General features: G+C 42.9%; 1 protein-coding gene and 1 long non-coding RNA gene across 4 annotated transcripts in view; one reads left to right on the top strand and one right to left on the bottom strand.

The window, feature by feature from the left end:
• Positions 1–18894, top strand: part of LOC139610863 (uncharacterized) — a 368988-nt gene that overhangs the window by 67594 nt on the left and 282500 nt on the right. The gene's annotated exons all lie outside the window — the stretch shown is intronic.
• The window catches only part of LOC139610748 (RNA binding protein fox-1 homolog 3-like), a 471093-nt gene that overhangs the window by 180894 nt on the left and 271305 nt on the right, over positions 1–18894 (bottom strand). The window lies entirely within an intron of this gene.

Genomic DNA, 18894 nt, shown 5'->3' with positions numbered 1-18894 from the left:
GCCCCGCACCTGATTAAGCATTTGCAGGGAGCCATGCCAACACAATTTGTCATTTATCAAAAGTAATTAAAAGCAATTTCTTTTCTCTTGTTGATTGGGAATTGACTAATTGTTGAGTCTGTGAAAACGGGGGAATAAATAAAACGGGGAAGAATGAATTTTACATAAACTCAGAGGAAAACATAAATGCTGTAAAATGAGGGCCAGACATCTGGCTCTGTGATTTCTCTCTACACGATTATGACTGCAAAACTGAAACAGTTGTTTAGCACATTCTGATATACAGCCCATAGGCAGTAAATAATGTATTAGAAACAGCATATTGACTAGCCGACTTAAAAGGGTGTTTTCACTTCATGTTGTGTGAACACAAGAGTGGGAGGAAAATACAAACACTGGTTGGTTACTTGTTAACAGAAAATGAAAAACGCTGCTCCCACTTGTGCCAAAAGAGATATTTGAGCCGGTAAATACCAACGTCTCAGTGTGAGAGGGAAAACAACACGATAGAGGAAGGTACGGTGAAGAGAGGGAGGGGAGCCCGGGCTATTCTACAGCAGAGGTTACAGTACGTCTGTCCAAAGAAACCAACCAATACCGTTTCAACATTATCGGTAACAACCTCTGAATGCACCATTACCTTCTATAAGGGCAGAATGAAATGTCAGAATTGATTCGAGAGGGGAGGGTTGAGATATAAGTGGGCAGCTACGGTGGCCATTTTGTTTCAGTGGCCCTTTATTTGGTGTCCCTGGATCATTAGCAGACGGCAAAAAAAGAGCTGGAAGAACATGAAGGAGGTGTGGGTGGCCATCACGAGCGTCTCCAGTGACAGCATGTGAAATGAAAACAGGGAAAAAAAACACACACATACACACACATACACACACACACAAAGGCCGAAATCAAAGAAAAAAAAAAAAAAAGAGGCACGCGGAAATGCCAGAGGAGTCGTTTAAATTTCCCACCACTTTGTAAATAACTTTAGCTGCACAAATACCTGGCTTTGCTCTTAGCGGATAAAAAAATTTTCCAGCCAACAATTTATTCTCTGCCAACAAATGGAGCCGTTGCTTCAATGAGACGATTTGAATATCCCTTTGAAGGCTGCAGATGGACAAGCAATACTATCATTGCCTGGGAACACAGAAATAATTGGGCAACAGTGGGAGAAGCCTACACTCACGTCTCTGCTGAGACAGAACCCTGCTTGGAAATTCTAACTGAACCTCTCACTCTCCTGCCTTTTGTTTACATTCCCATTCATCATAAAAAACTCAATTACTTATGTTTCCTAACATGTATGGTTATTAATGTTCTAATTATGCTTCTCCTCTCTAATCTTTTGCTTGCAATTTGGGTGATGTATGTCTGAACAACCCGGCGAGTCCCCTGGAAGTGAGAGCTGCATTAGGAATGTATGTGCAACAACACACCTTCTCCTGGGGGCCATCTGACGAAGAGAGAGAGCTTGTCATAGTTTGTCTATACATGGGGATTTATGCCAGCTCAGTGAGCATGTGTTATTATATACTGTCTTTGTTCGACATGCATTTCCAAGCAGAAAGTTGACTAATCAGCTCTCACTAGCAACACAACAGATGTAGCTGAGGGAAACTGTCAAGAACAGAAAACAAAAAACAGTGCAAACTACCTCTGGCCAGCTCCTCTTATTCTTCTTGTGAAAGGCTATAGGTATGACAGCTTTAGAGGTATGAAATAATGTCGGTGAGAGCCTTGAGGAGCCCCTGCAGAGAGGCTGAGAGGGTCCTGTACTGCCTCAAGCAATGAGTGTTCTTCAAGGCTTTTCCTCAGAGCACTTTTACAAGAGCACAAATTAGGTGTAAGGAATGCCTGTGTCGGCAGGCACACCCAGCCAGCACACGGAGAAGAGAAGAAGAAAAAAAAAATGTAAAAAAAGGGGCAGAAACTTGGATGGCAGTGAAGAAACGGAGGGCGTCATAAAGTGTGGAAAATAAGCTCTCACTTTCAAACGTTTACAGCGGCTCAAATATCTGATGATACCTCTCATAGCTTTTAATCTTTAATGTGAAAAATTAATCATCCCATTCATTATTTTAATAGCTGTCATTTTTCTCTCCCCAAAGTGATGATTTATAACCATTAAGCCCTGCGTAGGCTTGTGTGAGAGGGATTTATCGTAATGTTTGCACCAGGTAGCCTCCGACCATATTTCATTACTCTGACAAGCCATTAAAATGCCCTGGTGATTAAACAACAGCTCTGAGGTCAGTGTGTATGGTTGTTTCTTTACCCATGCAGGAGCGCAGCAGTGCAGCCGTGCAGGCGGAGACCAGTAGCCTGACAAAGCCCTTTTCCCCCCAGGTTCCCTCCAGACTGGCCATAGCTGTGATAGATCTTTATCTGTTGTGCTGTGTGAGGGCGACGAGGGCACATGATGCACATGCACAGAAGCTACATGAAATAAAGTTAAGAATGGGACTATTATGCCTTTTTTCCCTCAGAGGTTTGGCACCATGATAACTGTGCACTTAAGAGGAAAAACTCTGGCCTCAGAAGCTCTTATGTGCATCCATCTGTGATGCTCAGTGCGTCCCAGGAGTTATTTGGGGATCATGTGTTGTCATTTATGCCTCTGGTCTACTCACTTGTCTCGTTTACTTCTGTTTCAGCTATTGATTTCCTACCTATCCCATCATGCAGGGGTGTGTTGACAACATCTGGGAGTTGAAGGGCAGTGTTATCATGCCCACCCCCTGGCTGAAGTTCAGTTCAGGGAGGCAAAATCCATCATGGGATTATGTATGCATTTGTATGTATACATAGAAATGCATACATAACCCTATAAACGCATACATGTGTAATACTTAAAAAAAGATATTACTGAGTGAAGTTTATCCTGTGTATGTTTGCAGGGGGCATCCATTACTCAAAGCACAACAGTCTCAGTTCAGAACCTCAGTCTGGCTGTAACGCTGTGTCGACACAGGAAGTTTTTCAGCAGTGCAATAAACGTAATACGCTCCGACTGTAATCAATCCAGCTGTCCGCACAGGCTGCGTGTCACTCCTGCTAAATGCATGTAAACATGACCTGAAGTCTACATTCACGCTTCAGGTCTATTTTTGCAACAGTGATTGTGTGTTGGACTTCTGAGTGCTGCCAAAATACAGATGACCTACGCTCAACACAGCGCCTGAATGCATCCTGTGTAGACACACACAGACAACTGAAGTTGCCGCCCTGCTAATGTGCTACTGATGCTACACCTCAAGTGCAGACATGGCTTTAAAAGTTACAAAATTCACTACATTTAAAGATGCCAGTATGTGTATTAAAAGTGCTTGACATTAGAGTATACTGGTGTACAGTGATGTATCAAAGAGGCAGTATTTATATTTATATGTGTATATTTTTTTATAAGGCAGCACTGAAAAAAATGCAGATGGTGATGAGAGAGAAACTACACGAAAAACAACGATCAAAGATGAACAGAAACACAAGGACCATTGCAGTGTTGATAGTAGTTAGTGTTAAATGTCAGATCTTTATGTATGAAGGGTAGCAGTTAGGATTCTGTGGGTTGAAATGGACAGATGTCGCTTGAGAAATAGCAGGAGAAACAGCAGCCTACAACGCAAAATGGATTCTCAATTCAATCCCAGCGGAGGAAGCTGAATGAACAGCAGGCCAGGGAGCTGGGGGAGGATTTAACTCCCCCTGCATGTATGTTCATGTGTAATGTCCTGAGCCCAGTGGGCTGGATTGATCACCGATGCCACATCTGACAGTGACTGACAGCGTCTGTAATTACTGTGTTTGCTTTGGGAGAACAAACTACCACGGTGGGACTGTGTGGAACATGCAGGCGTTTCTCAATCACCCACAACTCCAGCTCTGGATATTAAATCACAGTACAAAATGGGCATGGTCTGCCTGAACGCCTGAGTGTTGTGAGTGACTTGATTACTGGATATGATCAGTGCCTGTTGTGGCATGATGGTGTCGTCCTGCTGTGATTCCTGATTGTTGTTCACACACAGGTCTAGGTCCTATATTAATACTGTGAAAGTATCAAAGCCTCAGTCCACAGAAACTGAGCCTTAAAACCAGCCGTCAGGACTTCTGGAACTTTGTGATGTCACAACAAAACAGACACCACTCTAAGCCATGCTCCAAGCCCCGCCCTCCTGGACCCTACAGCCAACCTTGTAGGATTTTGTTTCTCTGAGTGTTTGCCTCAAAATCTGCTATATTTTTATTAGATAACTCAGAAAATGGTCAGCCAATCAGAAGAGAGGCTAAGATCCTCTCTTTTTAACTTTTCACACTGGCACAAACAGTTTAAGTCTTGAAATGATACCGAGGCCTGATGGTGAGTGACGAGTGTAGGAAGAAATTTTTAGATAGAAAAATAGCAACAAATGACAAGTTTTGTTTACAAAATGTATTTTAAGTATCAAGAGTAAAAGTATTCATGAAACAAACTGACCATGTGTACTCTGGTATGTGATTATTGACACATTCATGTGTAAAAGATCATTTTAATGCTGCAGCTAATTCCAACTCTTTTAAATCTTATTGGTCAGTTGTTAAACAAAACATCTTGTTTAATAAACTAATGTATTTTATATGTATGTAAAATATTATCAACTAACAATGGAGAATGTAGTGCCAAAAGTATAAAGTAGAAAAAATTAAATAAATAAAAAATGGAAATACTTAAAGTAACGTACAAGTATCTCAAATCTGTACTGAAGTACAGCACAAGAGTAAATGCACTGAGTAACTTTCCATCACTGCCACTGTCAGGATGTGTTAAAGCATATTAAACAGCAGGAACATCTATAGGCAGAGAGATGGGATTTCAGTCTGTGCCAGAAACTAAAATCTCTGTGTTGTTAACATTTACAGCTCCAGCTCCTGAGGGAGAGGAGCCATCATCAGTAAAATCGCCCTCATAGATTTGAAAACTGGGACATCTACTGTAGGCCGTGATTTCTGCAGTTTCATTTCTTCTCACCGCTGGTTTTTGGATCTGCTGTGGATGGATGTTCGAACACCGTGTTTGGCTGCTTCTGCTCGCTGCAACAGTCCAAACAGTTGTCACTGAGACAGAACAAAAGCTGCAGAAGGAAATTTGCATCCAAATGTGTCTATTGTCTCATGTTTGTTGTGTCCCTGATGAGATGCACAAAAAGAAAAAGAGACAGTGCTAATTTGCAATAGATATCAAAAATTCCCAGCATTAAAAAGTTAATTACCACAGCAAATACAGCGAGTGATAAATGGCGGATAATGCCATTTCTGCAGATGACTATCGTTTCCACCATCCAGAAAAATGATATTTAGTATCCAGCTGTACTTCTGGATGCAAGAGGAGGAGGAGGAGGAAGGGGGAGGGGGTACTTATAATTCAGAATATTTTTTCTGCAACTTAGCAAGTTTTTCATCTATCAGCAAGGCACATTAAATCCCAGCTGGTCAGATGCTCGACTCCTGATGTTCGGCTTTAGACATGAAACAAACTACTGCTGAAATGAAAGCAGTTCTCAGAGCTGTGGAAATTCGACTCCTACAAGAGTCTATTAAAAATACATGTTCAAATGAATCTTGGTGGTGATGACAAGTTTTACCATATTCTTCTTGAACTTTTAATGTACCCAGCCACGACTTCAAAGGGGAAATTAAATATTAAGGCTATTATCTAAGCTGCTCCCAATATTATCAAGCTTAGGTTATTTATATAGTGCAGTGATAATTATATTATATAAGCTGGTTTTCATTTTTGAGCCAACATAATGATCAAGAGGTGGCTGGTTTGTAGTTTTACAACCTAAAATGAGTAACCTAATTCATATATTTGCTGCAGTAAACCCAACAAGATTATGTAGATTTATTATAGCAGTCCTAGGTGGATATTGTCCATGTAAATATATTTATAATTTATGACTGCAGGGAAGTAGATCTTTTTTAATCGAGTGAATCTGAGGAGTGGTTGAACAGTTGACAGAGGGCTGCACATACTCAACATCATTTTGTGCATCTGTATTTAAAAAAGCAAACAAAGAGTGAATTATTATCTGCTCTGATTGAGAGGAATCACAATAAATCTGGTGCTACCTAACCCAGATCACCACTGTTTACCCACCGGTGAGACAGTAAATACTCTGGCTGACATTTGAGGGAGGTTAGTGTGCTCAGAGAGCAAAGTGGAAGTGGAGGCTCAGATGAATTTGTCTGACAAATGCTCCTGGAGTATGTGTTGTCGACTGCGCTTCGGTGAGGCCCTGGACTGGGATTTGAGTCTGACTGAAGCCAAGCAAAGCATGCCAGATCACTAATTGCACAATTTAAAACCAAAGTCCCTGGCAGCTTGTCGTTTGAAATGGAGAGAAGAGCCATTAATCAGTGAGCTCAACATAGATCTGTGAGGCTCTCCACTGAGGAACCCCAGACGTACATGGCTGAATCTCAGTGTCAACAGCCAAAGCAAAGACAAAGTGATTGGCTGCCGGCTGCCGCTGCTGTAAATGAAACGTTTTATGATCCGACACATGGACGCGATTGGATGATTGAATCGCTGCGCATCAAATGCTGGTGCAGTGACAGTGATTTTATTCTCATTTAATTGTTGGTATATGAGCAGGCAACTGTTGCTCACAGTTGGTGGTGATGGAGTTGACTGCAGCTATCTGATGTCTGCTACAGGCATTGCACAACTGTCGTTACGCAATTTCAACTGTAATTTTATTTTTGGCACGTGATGCTTTTGTCCACACTCAGACCTTTGCCCTCTACAAAACAGACTTTTTAAACGCATCTGAATTCTTCTCCATTATATTTCCACAAGGTTCTGGAGCTCAATTAAGATTTCCAAAGGCCTTGACATGTTTTTCTCCCTTGTTAACACTTGTTAATGTCGTTTTTTTTAGGGCCACGTACAAAATGTTCGGTCTCGTGTACACACAAGACTGAAAAATGAATGCAGTGAATGTTTAAAACAAACTGCGAAATCTGGTGACCTATTTAAAAATAAAAAAAACTAAAGAGAGAATTCAGACTCCTCTTGACGAGATCTATTTTTTTATCTTTAATATACCAGTGAGAAACATGTTTTCGTTAAAACACACAAAGAATCTTTTTATTTGTCTCACAAACAGGGCTGAGAACTCTCCAGAAAAGAGCCACAATAAGACAGACACCCTTCAGTCTTCATAAACACATCATAAAACACTGTATATGTTTTACTGCTGGTACAGTGTCACTCTGTGGGGCATTAAATTCTCTATTTCCTGTTACAACTTTGTTACAGGTTCAGGCAATTCTCCACTGGCTATTGGGAGGAGCTGTAAACATTATTACTATAGAGGCCGGGCTGTATTTTGGTGAGAACATTAGTGAGGAGGAAACGTACTTATTGCCCCATTTTTTTTTTTTGGCTCGGGCCTAACAAGAGAATACACACACACCATCAGGGAGACAAACGGAGGAATGGATGGAGCTGGAGACACACAAACACACACTCACACACTTGCATGAAGTAAGATGAAGAAAAAAAAGAAAATAAAAAACACTGCCCTGAAGTCAACTCCACGCTCAAGAAACATCCGTCTCTGATCTGGGAGCATTCTTGCAGCAGCGGCACAACAAGAGTGATGCAGCACTGAGGGCCATGAATTAAAAAGTCAATATGTAAAACCATAGAGGGACGCCATTTTGAAAAAGCGTTCCATCAATGGAAATCATATTAACATGATAAAGGGCAGATTGGGAGGCGAGGGCATTGATTCAGATGCCGCACCGTGGCCCGCCATGTCCACCTGAAACATGTTAATGAATCGTGCCGCAAAGGCAGAGGTGGGGCGGTTTGATGGAAGTGAAGTGCGTCTGTGTGTGGAGGGTGGGGAGGGAGGGGTTGGGGGTATGTGAGGGGAGGAAGGTGGCTTGAAAGCAACAGGAGGGGGTTTGGGAGCAGCTTGGGAGCACCCTGGTCAGCTGCACCTCTGGGTGTCACATCAGTCAGTGTCTCAGAATCACTTCTGTTTTCTGAAGACAAAGTTTGGAGGAGAATAGGATAGGTGGATGACTTGCAGAGGAGTTTTTTTTTTCTTTTTTTTTTGGGGGGGGGGGGGGGGGGGGGGGGGGGGGGGCGGGGCAAGTCGGAGTGGATCCAATTAGACTGAAGCCTGGGAGAGAAAGATGGAGTACTCTTACACCACCCACAGACCCAAAGTGCAAGAGCAGAGAGAGCAGAGGATTCACCCCCTGTTGACCATGACTACAGACACACTGCCTGGGGGAGGAAGCATCCAAGGCTTCACACACACACACACACACATATATATATAGAAAAAGAGAGAGAGTGACATGAAAGCAACAAGGCAGTGCTGCCAGGCCAAACAGATGAATTACTTATCAAAGACATGCACAGCAGACCGGCTATGAGGCTGCAACACACAGACAGCTGGGGCATTATCAATTCACCTTCAATTAGCTGTCCTTGGCACTGCCTGCCAACGGGACCTGGAGTATCAGTACATTCACTACGCATAAGCTCATTCAACAAAAAACCGCACTGAGGATCAGGTGGATCCTTTAGAGGGATTCAATTAAAATGGTCTCGAAATGAAAAATACAAAATGAAAACAAAAACACAGAGACAACTTCTATAGAAGGATGAAAGCAAAAGGATTATTTTCAATGCCATTGGAGGCGAAGACGAGGGGGGGGGGGGGTTTAAAGAAAAAGCGCTCCTTCCTTGGAGTCTGATGGCACAGCACCTTTGTTAAATATGAACTAATTAAGTGGAAAAATGAAAGTGTTTCATCTTCATTAGTATCAGACAATAGGACTATGAAACATAATTGAGAGTAGTTCCACTTTAATAGAATGAACAGAAGTCATTTGGTATTGAAATGTGCAGGGTGATTTAGCCAAAAGAAAGTGTATTATTAGATTTAATAGAATACCTACACATGATCAATGCTCAGAGCACAGGTGGTAGTTTGTCTCTGGTTCTTCAAATGATTAGGCCGACGGAATAATGGCCAGCCGGATTCACGTTGCTCATGCATTGATTACAAGGAGCAGGCCATTTTTCATGAGGTGGAGCTCCACACACCATTTATTAAGCTTTTACACTGTGGCATAACACAACACACCATACAGACTGGGTTTGGTGGCATCTAGATGCAGTGGTAAGATGATGACGATGATGAAGAACGACACTAACTAGCAACAGACAACATGGCCAAAAGTGTGTGGACACAACAACACCATATAATGATTGTTAAGTCCACATTCTTTTGTCCCCAAAGCCATGGAGAGTAATTACCATGTGGCTATAACATCCAACAGCTTCAGGATTCAACCAGATTTTGGAACCTAGCTGCAGGCATGACTGCAAGGCTGAATTACCCACAGGGCAAATAAACAACTTCCACTATTGCCCCCGAATGTAAATCATCAGATTCTTTTACATATAAACCCCTAATTTATTAGTAATGTAGGGACTTTACACAACTATAGCACAATGCCAACTGTTAACCTGCAGTTTTACCTCCTCTTGTTGTCGTGTCTTGTGCAGGGACCCTGGGTTAAAATCAAGCTTTCTGAATGTTTAATGGTGCATTTATCTAAATAAAATTCACAAACAGAAAACCTGCACACTGTATATCATGGGAAGTCAGAGGCAACCAGGTATAGACAACACACATAGGACATGAGGTGGGGGGGGGGGGGCTTTAGTGAAGGGCCCAACTGCAGATTTTTGCCCTGGGGACCTCCAACGGGTTAATCCAGCTATGGTCTGATAGGGATGAAGTCATTGCAGGTTCAGTTCAGCTGGGAAAAAAGATTTCTTTAAGGACCTGACTTGTCACTGTCATGTCAAAACTAGACAGGTTCATCCTCCCACCGGTGCCACACAGGAAGCTGCTGTTGTCTAAGATATCATTGTGTTCTGTAGCTTGAAGGTCTTCACTGGAATCAAGGCACCTAACCCAAACCATGAAAAACATGTCCACATACTTATGGCCATAAAGTGTACAGCAAAAGCATGCTTGAACTCAGATACCCCGTCTGCACAGAAATTCAGTCTTAACTCATGCAACATGTGCGCCCCCCCCCAAAGAAAGGCACGTAGTGCAAAAGCAACACGGTCATTTTTTTAAAAACATGAGCGCATCACAGAGCGCGGCCATATTGAGACGCCTGTCTTGAGAAACACTGGGTCTTTATCACTTCAAAGGCTGACATCCCCCCGGCGTCTCGGGGAAGCCGTGACTGGCACTCGTACAGCCCTCTTTCTGCTGCATTTGTCCAATCTTAGAAAGCCCAGAGTCAGGAAACACAAGGTCTTTTCAAAGTTAGTCAACAGGCCTTTGAAGCGCAGCCAACGGAGTCAGCAACCCAGCGACAAGGTGCCGAGCCATTATCATTCAATAGACAGCCGGGATTTTGCATATTTAACAGGAAATTTCACTTTGCTTTTTTGACACGGGGCATTATGCATCCTCTGTACATAAAATCCATCAGCACCTTGCCAATTTTGTTTGTGCTTTTCCCATTTCACTGGGGAAATGTGTTTCTCTTGCAATGCACACTACATTCAAAACATGCACTGGAATTAAATTATAGGTCTGTTTGGACAAACAAATTGGACCATGGGTTCAAGGTAAAAACCATTTTACCCCTTTATTTATTTATTTCATTAGCTTGTTTGTTTTAGTGCTGATACAACCTCATGGGTAGAAAGGCCTTAAATTGGGCCATTTGTTATCTTTGCTTGTTTGTAAAAGAACCTAATGCCATGTTCAGATCAGTTTCCACACAAAGAAGAAGCCAAAGTACTGGAGACACAAACATCTAAAGTGACATGTCTTTGTCTGCACATTTCATAAACTATCCAAATGCTGATGACTGAATTAAGCCACTTGACTTTATGTCGTAAATACTTCTCATGGGTCCGTTAAAAGGGGCTGATAGTCAGATTTGTTTTTCATGTATCCACAACATACATCTGTAGCTAGCTACATATTTTTCAATTAGTTGGCCTTTTAGCAGGAAAATTCCTCAGTTATATGAATAATATTATATGAATATCTCTATTTCAAGGGAAAGGCAGCTGCATCAAAACCAGGGTTATAACAAGAAACACAACAAAGACAATGAAAATAGACCAATAATACACACAACAACCAAAACATCCTTGATACAGTAACCAGCAGGATTTGTCTTTAGTTTCTGTGCAATCAAACAGCCAAAGCTAAACAAAGTCTGCACTGATGTTCAACAGTGATAACAGAAATGCTCCAACACTTGTGCCATAGCTACCTGACTACATGTCAAAGCCATATGAGTATTTTTGATTGAAAGGAAAAAGTTGGTGCCTCTCCTCCTCTGGGGTGTCTGTGAAATGAATGAAGGCTTGAAATGCATTGAACACCACAGACTGATGGTGTCTCACAGCATCTGTTTAAGAGTGAGGAATCTCCTTTTTACCAGCCATTCATTATTTTAAACTCTTCGGTATAAACCCAACAGCAAAATTCATCCACAAAAAACAAACTGTTGGTGTTTATTATCTGGACTTGAGGGCAGCATCCTGTCTCTCTGGTAACTTCATGAGCTTTGCTTGTCCCTCAGCAGTCTAACAGTTACAGCAACAGCCGCGTTCTCGCCCACCGGGATTTGCTCTGATGACCCAACTCGAGTGCATCCATTCCTAATGAGCGGCAGCCAGTGGCCCGTCTTCTGGTGTGGGCTGTCAGCTGTCTATCCCCTGGTAGACGGAAGGAGGGAGAGCACCCAGCAACCCTTAAGCCCCCCCGGAAGGGCAACTTCATAGGCTAGGGTCCCACGGCGAGCTGCTAATGATCCATATGATGGCTTGGGCCAGCCATTGTTTGGGCTACATTACCCAGAGTGGGACAAACAATCGTTTGCGGTGTCACTTGATAATGGCCCAAAAAGCAAATCTCACAGACCTTCATTCTTCACAAGGGTAATTAATTCGCTGCTGTGCTGGGATGCTTCGCCTCTTCCAGCTCCCCTCACACTGCCCCCACTATACTCTCCCAAAGATTTCCAATTGTTTTGCAGACAATGGTTTCAGAAGGCAGTAAAAGACCATTGATCAGCGGGCTATTTGCAAATACCCGTCTCCATACAGAGAAATGCATCTTACTGTGTTGCGTTAAGCAATTCCACATTTTAATGGGCGAAGTATTGATGCTTGATGCCAAAAGAGTATAGTATTGACACGCTCAAACACATCCACAATGAGGTCTGGAGGGGATAACACCAGCTCAGCACAATAAATAAAGGAAGGGGTATCAAACTGAGGAGGAGAAATTGCATAACACCACACAGCCCTCATAAAAAAGTTACTATAATGTGTGTCATGATTGACTTTTATGATCAATGCTGCTGTTCATCCAAAAGTCCGCAGCAGCAGAACTCCCAACAAGCAAGTCAGATCCATACTTCTCAGACTGGACTACGTAGTAATTACAATTGCCGATTAGCTACATGTGCATTATTGGGTGTAATTAGGTGTTGATTAAAATTGGAACATTACGTGCAACAGCTCCGGTGAGAGTGATAATGGCAGGGCCAAAGATTGGACCTAAATCTGCATTCATCATTTAAAGAAACACAGGGTACAGAGCAAAAAACATTTGCTCTCCCCGTTTGTATATTACCAATAAATCCTCAGCACTGAGAGAAATGAATGATCTTTCGATGAAGCATGGACAGCACAAGACAAGACAAATGTCTGTGCTTACATCAGATGTTCCCAGATACGAAACAATCCAACCACACCAATAAAGCAATCAATGCTAACCTAATCTCTGCAGCCTCAGCGGCACTTGCTTGCCATTTCTTAGCCCCAAAATGAAGAGGAAAAGAGAGCCTGAAAGGCATAAATAAATAAACCTCAAACCACTCGTGTTCTATTGCTGCCACTGAGGACGAGGGAGCACAAGCAGCCGTCGCACATCTACAGTATATGAAGCTCATTTCGGATGGAGCGCGGCTTTATTCAAGCGCAGAGGTGAATTACAAACACAGTCACTTTCAAATTTGGTTAAAAGAGAGAGATCGAGGAGGAGGAGATGAGGGAGGGGAGGCTGAGGATGAGTCATCTCTGCTGGTCTGGTTGCCCACGCTCCTTGTGCAGGGGGCCGACAGGGTGGGGTGAGCACCCACTTTTTCCTAAAGGGGGAGTAGACTGAAGCTGGCCTAGTCAAAGGTGCTTTGGGGGGATAAGCTGGGCACTGTGTCTCAAATGGGGACACTCGAGTGGGTAAAGCCTGCCTTAAAGAGAGCTGCGCCTTCTCCCCCCACTGTGACTCTTCATACCTCCATCCAAGCAGAACTAAGGGCGCTGCTCGCAGAGATACAAAAGGGACAAAATCACTCTTTCACACTTCCACACTCCCATCTCTGCATACCCCCATGTGTGCATGAGTGTACGTACTGTACAGCACAGACACAGACCCATAAACACACACCAAAAACCACACACACACACACACACACACACACACACACACACTCCCAGGCACAAGACTGCTCCCTTCTGGTCACACCGTGCGGCTACATCTCCTCCCCCCTCCAGCCCATCAGCCCATCAGGAGTGAAAACGTGGCTGGATATTGCCCAGATGCAGTTATAATTTCACTAATGCTCACTCAAATGTCAATGGGGTCCAGTGACAAAGGATACTTAATCCCTCATATGAATTTAGCGCCCAAAGGCAGAGAAGAGGCGGAGTATGTGGCAAATACGAGGGAGCTGCATGAGGGGGCATACATTACACACAACTTGTCTCTGGCCTTAATGGGGAGTGTTCAGTGAATTCAGCTGATATTCAAATCAGCCGGCAGATCAGGGGGAGGAAACAGTGAGAGTGATGAGCATATCGAACTATTGAACTTTCCTTTATTCACCTGTCCCTGCTCAGAGAGATCCACTGCAAGTAAACGCAGACGAGTTGCCGCTGAGCCAAAGGCTGCACCACGCAAACACACCCATCCCATCAGCCTAAATCACTTAAGCGGGGCAAGAAACAGAGAAGAGCTTCCCCCCCTCCAGCCCCTCCCTGTCCCCTAAGTGAGATGCTGTAGTTTCACTCTATTTGCCCAAATTATACTCCGCTGTCGGTGGGGCCGCCTCATCCTCATGAAGTGATGAATCAAAAGTGAAAGGCTAAAACTGCTGCAATTTGACTTTTTTCTTCTTTCTGCTCACGCTGCCGTTAAAACCTGGAGAAGTCGAAACCTGACGATGTATTTCAGAAAGTGTTCGGCTGCAGGTTTGCCTCTGTGCCCATTGTTCTCAGAAATCCATCAGAAAGCAGCTTGCAGAGCCACACTGCTGCCTTCACAAATGTAATAAACATCGAGCGGCGCAGCGCTGTAGTTTAGGTTTTTTGTGCTGCGGTTTTTTCAATAAACAGAAGTTGATCTCACAGATGATCATCAGTCTAATTGTAACCATTTTCATTCAAGTTTGGCAGCATGGATGCAATTGATTTGACAAGTGCAATGACCAAGTGACAATCATGTTGATTAAAAAAAAAGAAGCTCTATTGCATAATTACAATTATCAGATTAAATCCATTTTGCAGTTTTTTAGACAACAGTCAACATGATCCAATATTTCTAGTCATTCACTTCAGATTTTTCTTTGGAGCTTACAGTGTGAATAATTCACCAATCAGTGGATCAGCACCTTTATGTCTTGTTAAATCAGAGCGATCACTTTGGTAAAATGAGGTGAGATTAAAGGACCATTATGACTGACAGTCAGTGATTTTGTTTTTCTTTCATTTCTTTTGAACATAAATTACCTTCGCGCTCACTCTTGTCAGAAACGCTGCACACACACAGGGACCATTGTTCCCCTCCAACAGAGGCCCTCATCAGAAGGGACAGCTCCTGCAGTTGCGGCACCAATAATTACTTGACTTCATGTCATAATCAAATCCCTTTAATAATGGGAACAATTCAGCGATTGCCTGGCGTAATCAAATTAGCCAGAGTCTTTTTGGATTTTCAATTATCTCCAGTCGGCGGAGCACTTTATCCAGGGCGCGCTGGCTCCAGCTCTGACTCGGAGCTCTGTGCTGCACCGGGGCTGACAGCAGCAGCCTCACAATTACAATGAGGCCGGGCTAATGTGATGACAAGATCGCCTGCCTGCCTTACTTAGCCTTTCATTTGTGCTGGGGCTCCTCGGCGTCCCCGCTCTTATCATCATGTCCATGTACCTGCTCTGCACTGAGCAGCCAAACACACTGCTACCTCTGTTTACTGACTCTTTATATGGAGGGCAACCAGCATTAAAGCTGTGGCTCCGCCATTTACTCCTTTACAGTTTGCAGAGAAAAGGTTTGTTGAACAGGTCTGCAGCCTCTTCTGATTCATACAGCTCGACAAAAGCACGCCTTGGAGGCTGCCGGGTACAGGCGTCTACTGTTTGCCATCAGCTTTGAAGCAAAGTTGAGTCTTTGACACCGGCAGCCACCAGTGGGGGTAACAGCGCCTATGAGGGAATCTGAAATTTAGCATGTACACTAGCAGCCATGTGGCAGCTGGGTTCAGCTTAGCTGTTTGGTTAAGAGGGAAAAGGAGGATTCGTTCTCATGATATGATGAAACTGTCCTGTATAACGAACCCAACAGTTGTTCGTACAGCAGGTTACTATGACCCATAGTTAGGTTCTGTTGCTAGGCGACATCTAGTGGTCGTAGTAATGATGACAGGAGCAAAGGGAAAAGTGCGGTGACGTAGTTTATAGAGCGACAAAGTCCACGTCAGGAGGAGGTTGGGGTGGATGGATGAATATGACCCAGGAGAGCGGTGTTCGATTCCCATGTGAAAGTGTATATGTTGTTTACCTTGTTATTATTGTAACCATGACAACAAAGATAGTCTGATGTTGAGGAAGTACTCACCCCAAACCCTAACCAAGACATGACCGGCGCTATTTCAGGAGACTCCTCTATGGGTCGAATCAGAGGGTCGTTGGTTGTTCAGGTGGGATCTGACACAATAAGGCTATAAAGACAGAGTTTTCTTTTCTTTCTCATCAAGTGGCTTAAAGGTCATAATTTAATTGTCATGGTTGAGGTTGTTCAACATCAAACAGAATGTAAAACGATGTAAACTTAATTTCTTGGAGAGAAGTTTGCAATGTATGATTTTTCTATTATTTTGGAGTATATTATTATTATTATTATTATTATTACTAAATTATATTACATCTAGTCTAGTTTTTTACCTTGATGTTCTACTCTTCATCTAAAGAAGATGGCTGGGATCAGATTACAAAATAATCATTAAACAAAGAAATAGATAAATGCTGTGTTATTAGTGTATTCAGAATAATTACTGAAGCACTGCAGTGTAGCAGAGAAAACACCACAGCAATAACAACTACGCTTCACATGTATCAAACTGTCCCACACGGCTCCCACCTGATCATTTCTCCACGTTCTAATCTGGCTCTGACTGTGTTAACGTAGAGGAGAAACTGACTCAAACACTCAGAGATCAACTTAATTAGCTCCTGTTCATACAACGCTGTGTTTGATGTGACCTCTGACCCCTTCACTGATTTGTCATTAACTGTTGGACTGAAGTGATAAGAGGCAAAAACTAAAAGCTGCCAGATCTCTGAGGCAATCTCACAGAGGAGAGGCAACGCCGCCCTTGCTGCTGCATTAAAATGAACACAAGCAGCAAACCTCGCCTTTTTTACTCGTGTCGACTTATAATAAAATTCATGTCCACCTGGAAATATTCTCTGCCAAGACTCTTGCATGTTCAATAAATTTTACCTTGAATGATGGACTGATAGAGAGGTCCCTGAGAATAACATATTGATGCAGATAAATAAAATCTCCTCCGTCGTCCCTGAGTCCTTGGCATGAGGCGCACGTTTATCCAAGTTTCACTTTTGGAGATAAACTTAGAAGACAACTGACACTGCAGCAGGCAGGGCAGGCAGTTTTATAGTGAGACACTTATTTTCATAGTTACCTCAAATCCTTGTAAATGATTATAAATTATAAATAGTAATTTTCAATGAGAAACCACAACTCAAGGGGTTCTCTTCATAAACCCAGAGAAAACTGCACCCCAATTGCACCTACAGTCGATTTAAAACATAAAAAATATACACGTTCTTAAACTTTGTGGCAGCAATAGATAGGAGCACCATCAGAGGGAGATATTCGGTTTACAGTGTGGGGTTATTTAGGACCAGATCAAACAGCTGAGTAAAATTTCACGCATGCTTGTCAGCAGGAGGCCATTAGCCTGTGCAGCCTGCAGGCCGAGCTGACCAGAGGCCAACTCCCAGCAAATGACGACCGCTTTGGATTTCTTTTTTTGAGAGAGAGAAAAGTGTCAACAAAACCCATGAAATGACCAAAACCAACAATGTGTCTGAATACTTCCTGGCTTCCCTTCACTGTACATCACTTCCTACAGAGGATGTCGTCTTAAAACAAAGCTCATCAAAAGAAAAAAGAGTAATTTCATAAAACAGCTGGCTAATGTGGTTTCAACAAAAGTCCCTCAAATAAGAGGAAACAGTGTATTTGTTGGGGACTGTCAGCACCATTAGGAGAGGCAAACCAGGCAAATGCTTGGGGCCCCGAAGGGAAAAGGTCCAACATATTAGCACATTTTGCAACGTAAACTATAAACCCCCCTAAACCGCAGAAAGACACTGCTGCCCCGAACCCCTAAAAATGACACTCCTGATGATGTGTGCTGTAGCTAGCATCTACATATTTCCTTCATGCGAGGCATTTAGGGGACATCTGTAAATTTAAGGTTGGGGGGGTCTTCGATGGGCTTCTTTGCCTGGGGCCCCCCACAGTCTAGGAAGGCCACTGGCTGTAATGAATCTGTTTGGCTGAGAATAGTGTGTGTGTGGGATTCAGTCAAAATACACCATAGAGTGTGTGTGTGTGTGTGTGTCTGTGTGTGTGTGTCTGTGTGTGTGTGTGTGTGTGTGCTGATGGTAATGAAGGAACATGTCACCAGAGCAACAGTGTGTATCACTGATGAGTTTTTAATAGTTTTTGGACAACAATAGAGCTCTGGCACTGAGGAATAACAAATATCAAACACAGACAACATTTGTTAGTGGGATAAATTCACTGTTGGTTTAGGGCTTTTCACAGCTTTTGTTGACAGTTAAAAAGAGAGAGAGAGAGAGAATATCGTCTGACTTTAAACTACAGTATCTTGTCACCCTTCTCAATGAGCCTGAATTGAGTTTTTCTAGTGTAGAGAGCCAAAAGGCACAGAGCACCATTCATTCTCTTCCAAAACCTGCCAGACTGAAGATTCAAAGCAGCTGCTTTTAGTCACACGCCTAAAAAAAAGGAACAATTCAAGATCAAACATTTCCATAATTTAAACATTACATTTTAATCATGCTGCCTTGTGGAAGGACAAATAGATAAGTATAGTCATCGCCCTATTTACTGTAAATGTTCCTCCTCTCCTTTTACTCATTGACAGTTTCACTGAAGTGATTACTCACCCCTGTTGAGGATTTCTTTCCCCCCTTCTTGAATATTCTCTATTTGAATATCATTCCATAATCAACACAACATGTTGTTGCTTGTCTGTGTTTATATCACTGATTTGCATTCAAATCATATTTTCCCCTTTCTCTCCCAGCATGCTCAAGTGCAGATGCTCCAGAGGTAGCTGGGAAAAGGTTGGTGTGTGTGTGCCAAATATACTGTAGGAATAAATAAACACTTTATCAGGCCACGGAAGAGAAGGGAAACCTATGTACGGGGGAGGAGCAGGACTGAAAAAAGGAGGGAAAAAGGCTCCATTGTCCTCTTTCGAACGAGCAGTGTGAGAAGTGATA

This window comes from Trachinotus anak, unplaced genomic scaffold (assembly GCF_046630095.1).
Source record: "Trachinotus anak isolate AG129_WGS33_773 ecotype Australia unplaced genomic scaffold, CSIRO_AGI_Tana_v1 ptg000003l, whole genome shotgun sequence".
Taxonomy (NCBI): Eukaryota; Metazoa; Chordata; class Actinopteri; order Carangiformes; family Carangidae; genus Trachinotus; species Trachinotus anak.
The sequence above is the reverse complement of the archived record's forward strand: the minus strand, read 5'-3'. Positions and strand labels throughout refer to the sequence as shown.